The sequence below is a fragment of the Trifolium pratense genome, linkage group LG2 (assembly GCF_020283565.1).
Source record: "Trifolium pratense cultivar HEN17-A07 linkage group LG2, ARS_RC_1.1, whole genome shotgun sequence".
NCBI classification, from domain to species: domain Eukaryota; kingdom Viridiplantae; phylum Streptophyta; class Magnoliopsida; order Fabales; family Fabaceae; genus Trifolium; species Trifolium pratense.
The window spans coordinates 20,359,540-20,365,539 of record NC_060060.1 but is presented as its reverse complement, the minus strand read 5'-3'; positions in this window follow the sequence as shown (position 1 = coordinate 20,365,539).

Genomic DNA, 6,000 nt, shown 5'->3' with positions numbered 1-6,000 from the left:
TTTTCTTTCAGAACCAAACCATGTCCACCCCTAATTGGCGCGTAGTAATTGAGTGTTTTTGCAATTAATTGTTTTTCTATCCTTTTCATTGATTACTATTTTTATGTAATTATTTAGCGGCCGGCCTCATTTTTTAATACAAAGAAATATAGAATCTCAAATTCAAACTAATACACTACATATCGGGAAAAGGATTCTCTCCCTTGTACTATTAATTGGAAATTGTCCGGTCTCCGTTCTCAACCTTCAATTATCATTTTAATAATTAAAAATATTTGTTGCGAAAAAAGATGAATGGATGAAATTTCACATGACAAATTAAATGTCACATGAGAGGATACCCTCACTACATATCAACATATTTCTAGCTATTAGTTATAAGTTGTATTTACGAGATTCGTTGATTATCATTTTTGTTAGTAGTCTAGTGATTAGAATAAAAAACTATAAATATAGCAAATTCAAAATTTAAACCCCAACCCCTTCAATATATCTCTAATAGCTACCAACTGAATCACCCTTACGAATTGATTACCATTTTAATATACTAAACTATTTTTTTTTTGAAAGAATGCATGCGATCATGAATTGACATCTTTTAATCAAATCCCAGCTATTATATTTTGCATATTATACACACAACTTGATCATGCATACATACAAATTTGAGAAATGTTTCCTATACCTGAGGACACATGAAAAACCCACATGTATACTTTTTTTCCTAATGCCAAATCTTATTATCTTTTAATACCTTTATTTAATTCCAATTTGTATTAGTTTGCATACTCCTCCCTTATTATGTGCTGACTATAAAAATAATATATAGTCTAATTGAAAGAAAATAGAGAAATTAAGGAGTACGGTACGTCCTTCTTAAACGTCTTTTTGTGCTTGTGTCCATCTCGTGAGCTTTTTAAGTTAACTCGTGAACATTAATGAGCACAAATATTATTATTAGGGTTGCTTTTGCTCAATTATTAATTTGTGAAAATTTGTGTGACCAATAGTGATAAATAATTTCATGCTTGTTGGACATGGGCCAATTGGGTGGCCTACACAATAAATATAGGTATATATTGCTTCCTTAGGAAAAATTAATCAGATCATTTTACACATATTAAGATTCTTTCACACATAATAAAATTTAATCCTTTAATCAAAGTATATCTCTTGGTAAGTACACGCTACACTTTTCCAAACACACAACAAATATAAAAACCTTTTGGGCTAACACAATATTTTCTTACTCACTAATACAAATGATTGAGAAACTGTAACCAAAAAAAAAAAAAAAAAACAAATGATTGAGAAAATTGGAATATTCCAAATATGAAACACCTTGGTGCTTTCATGGTATAAACTATTCTAGAACTTTTTTTTTAAAGCATATACTCTAGAACGTTTTGTTACGTTGTTGCTTGCAATCATAATATACAAATGCAAATGTTGGTAATGATAGTATAAAATGTGCTACACTATAAATGGTTATACTCTACTTCTTCTAGATAGTAACAGCTTTTTGGTTCACGGATCAAACTAGAAATTTGAAGCTGAATGAATTTCACATCTTTATAAAAGGTTGGTTATACGTGTATTCACAAGCAGCAATGCAGATTCATATCATGGCTTCTTGTGCATGTGAAATTTCAGTCGGAAGATGAGCCATTTGACAACGTGTTATTTATGGATTTGGATTTGGTAATCCACTTATTAACATTTATATAGAGTCCGCTTAATTTGTAAAAAATAATTATTAAGTATTGAACAAAGACAATATACAATAGAATAATATAAGATAAATTTTTGAGTTTAATTGATATGTACTGGCGGTGTAAAATAGTTTTACACGGTCTTCCAATAAATAACCATCATTTTGTCATGTCATGTCAAGAAAGTGAGATGATGTGGCGGAAAACATGGTTGGTATTGATAGTGTAAAATTATTTTACACCGTCGGTGCATATCAATTAAATCCTAAATTTTTATGGTATTGAACATACAACTTTTTATTTTGTGCAATTTCGGTGAACAAAATATTAATTTGATAATTTACACAATTTATATGTTTTTTGTTAAATTTTTTATCCTCTTATTTTCTTAAAATTTTGAGTTGAGTCTAATTCATTCTTATAAAATCATTTTTTAAGAAGAAAATTAAGATTATAGTCACTTAGAAACATAGTTTTGGGTCTTCTCTCATCCAACGTGAAACTCTTAATTAACATCATTTCATGTTCTATATGATTTTGGTGTACGGATATAAATAGTAAGCGATTGGATAACGAAAATCTAATTGTAAATAATCTAATAATTAATCTTGAAAAGACACTGATATCATCTTAAAAATTAAAATGATCGATAGTTTTCTTAGTGTTATTACCCATGAAGCCACCCTAATTAAAGTCAAATATGATTCCATCCCGGGTTGGCCTACAACATATGCAAGGTGTCCTATGGAGCTAGACCTCCATTTTTGGGGCCTAAAAGAAATTTATATGGTAGGAAGGTCTCTAAAAAAAGTATGAAAAAGCTGATTCGAAAAATTAGAATAAAAATGGACAATGTTTTTTTTAATCTATCTTGGTTAAAAACTATTTGAAAGGCTCAACCTAAAATGACTAGGTACATAAGGGGTGGCAAAGTGGGCATGCCCGCCCTGTTTAGGCCCGCCCCGTTTAAGCTCGCCTAAAAGCGGGGCGGGGCGGAGCAACTTAGGTGTTCGGGTTCAACAATTCAAGCCCGCCCGTTTATTGGCGAGTTGGCGGGTTGGCGGGCCGACCCGCCAAATACTTTTTTTTTTAATAGTTTGAATTATAACTTCACAATTCTTACCTCCTAGTTGATTTAAAAAAAATACTAGCAGATTGCATTGAGAGAAGATTGTGAAGTTAAGCAAGTTGAATTATAACTTCACAATTCCTTAAAATTCTTACCTCCTATTTTTAAACTAACAGAAAATAGGGATAATTAAGAGTTGAGAGAAGATTGCAGCAAAGAATAGGGATAATTAAACTAATAAAAACATTGATTAAGTTAATAAGTAATTCCTTACAATTACCCTTAATTAAACTAACACTTACAATTACCCTTAATTAAACTAACAGAAACATCAACTAAGTTAATAAGTAATTCATTACAATATAAGATAAAAGGATAAATACTAGCATAAAGGGAGCACGACGGCGGATGAAATGAATGAATGAAACAAACAATCCTAATTTTGGCAAAAAAAAGAAACGTGAAGTTTTATATGAGAGAAAAATATTACTGAATTGAGATTTGGGCTCCTCATTCCAAGCCCAATTTTCAGTAAAAGTAAAAAAGTATAAAAAATTTAAAAGCCCGCGGGCTAACCCGCCCTGCCCCATTTTTTAGGCGGGTTAGGCAGGGGCGGGCCACCTTAAGGTAGCGAGCCGAAAACTTCAGCCCGGCCCGCCAAAAATGATGGGTCAAACGGGTCGGTCCGGTAGGCCCAACCCGTTTTGCCACCCCATTGATGCTTTAGAAAAACTGAAAAAGAAAAAAAGTGAACAAAAAAAAATATGTGCCCTGTATCACAAACAAAACACGCGTATCTTCTTCTCCCTCCATGCATTTTTTTTCTTTTCATTTTTTATTAATGAGTCTATTTTTAATATTCAGGTCGGACCTTCAAATAATCGAAGTTCATCCTAAGTCCATCGTACAAAGAAATGTATGATTGTCCTCATTTTATGGAGACTTTTGGGATCTCAGTAAAAAATGTGAAGGTTGCTTAAAGTCGGGACCGATAGACGAAAGAGAATCAACTAGCTTAGTTATGATCTGATTAAGCGCGAACTTCCCTCATCTTTATGTCTGTATCCCAACTTCCTTACAGAAAGACATATTAGCTAGCAATATAGATTCACGGATCACTTTTGAACTCTAATCAATTGCTTCATCAATAAGTCTTTGGAGTAAGAGATTTTATTTGTGTGCAAACGTGACCCTAATCCCACGGCAAATAACGAAGTGACACATTCACAATGAGACAATAACTTCATTTAAGAGTGTGTAATTTCTTTACCCATCCATGTGACCTTTTTGGGTTTTTGTCACTATATATAGAATGTTCATTTGTGTCTTTTAGATTAGATCTGAGCTTCCAAATAAGTACTATGTCCACAAGTACTAAACTTATGCAGGAGAAAAAGATCGATCGATGTTGTACATTTTCAAATAATTTAAGTTTATTATATTTATGGTCTATGAATTTAGATGGTGTTCAATTTTTATACCACATTGGGTATTTCTCTAAGTCGAGAGACTAAAAAACAATGAAAAAATAGAGTGACTAAACATATAATTAACATGACATCGTCGCTATATCTTTGATTTGTCACCTATTTATTTGTATTAACTCTTTATTAGCTAATGAAACGATATGAGTTTTTTATTGTAAAAAAAAATAATATAATTAACACCAGTTCAACCGTTGAATATTGTCATATTATATGTCAATGATCAAAAACAAAGTTTTATATAAATTTAAAATTTGTAGTTAATTAAGTAGGTTGATGTTTGATTATATTTTGTTTGAAAAAAACATTATTTGTTCATTTTATCAAAGTAGTTTAATAAAATATCAATCGAGAAAAACAAATCTTGCAACTCAAGAAAGCTTTGCAAAAATGTAAGAACCCATATGGTAGTTCGTTAAAATTCTTCCTTGTAAAATTCCCAACCATATATATGGTAATGCTTTTTTTGAACAAGCCATAAGGTAATGCTTATATTTTTTTAATACAAATTTCTTTTAAATTAATCATTCATTCATAGTTATATCATGTAACACTTGATATAATCAATTGTCACTATAAATAGAGGAAAAGATAGGGGACCCTAGCTTTCCATGATGACATACATATATGCATAGACATATCAATGACAATCAAAACTCAACAAAAGAAAAGACAAAGCCGTTTTTCTAATTCTTCTAAACAATTTGGCAGAATGATACTCTATAACATAGATAATTTTTCAATAATTGATGGTTAATGTGGTTAAGTAATTACCTGTTTAATTTCAATTAAAATAAGTAGAATCTAGACCATTTGTTTTTTTCTTACTATGGTGGACCAGTATTTATGCTTAGGTAACACGAGAGTATGTTGGAGTGGAATCTAAAGATTAAGATGGTCCAAAGGAATGCACTCAAGATGAGATGCACAAAAATGAGGGATGATATGTCCTATTTAGTGTTGACCTTTACATCTGCATGTTGAATAGTGATTTATGTATTGTCTTTATAATCACATATATCCAAGTTCCGAAGTAAATTAAAGATGCTAAAATCTCATCTATATATCATTTTACACTTTGTTCAAAGTTGAAAGTTTGAAACCCATGTGACCTTGATATTGCAATGGCTACCCATTTTAGGTTTGAAGTTCAAGCAAGTCACCCTTAAAAAAAATGGAAAGTAATTCAATTTGAAGAGAGATAAATACAAAAAATTAATTTGAAATATTTTAAAAAATATATAATTATAGTGGAATCGTCTGGTAATTCAGAGTTTCGACGCAAGATAAATAAAATTTTATAAAAATTATTCTTATTAGAAATTAAATTTGAGTTTTCCTGGACATTTCGTTCTTAAGAGAACTCATTAATCATTTGAGAACAATTACTTGATAATATCACAATATTTAATAGGTTTAAATGCACTTTTGGTCCCCCTATTTTCAAAAAAAATGAAGTTTTGGTCCCCCAATTTTAAAAATCAGTTTTTTAGTCCCCGTATTTTCATTTTTTTTAGTTTTGATCCCCCATCCTATTTTGGGGTTAATTTTGTTGATGTGGCCTTGTAACTAATGATGTGGCAACATTCATGTGGACAAATTTAATATCCATGTCATTATTATATATTTTTAAATTCAATAAAACTTTATTTATAAAATATTTTAATTATTAGAATTATATATTCAACTGAAATAATAATTGTTAAATCTTATAAAATATGAAATTTGAAACCTT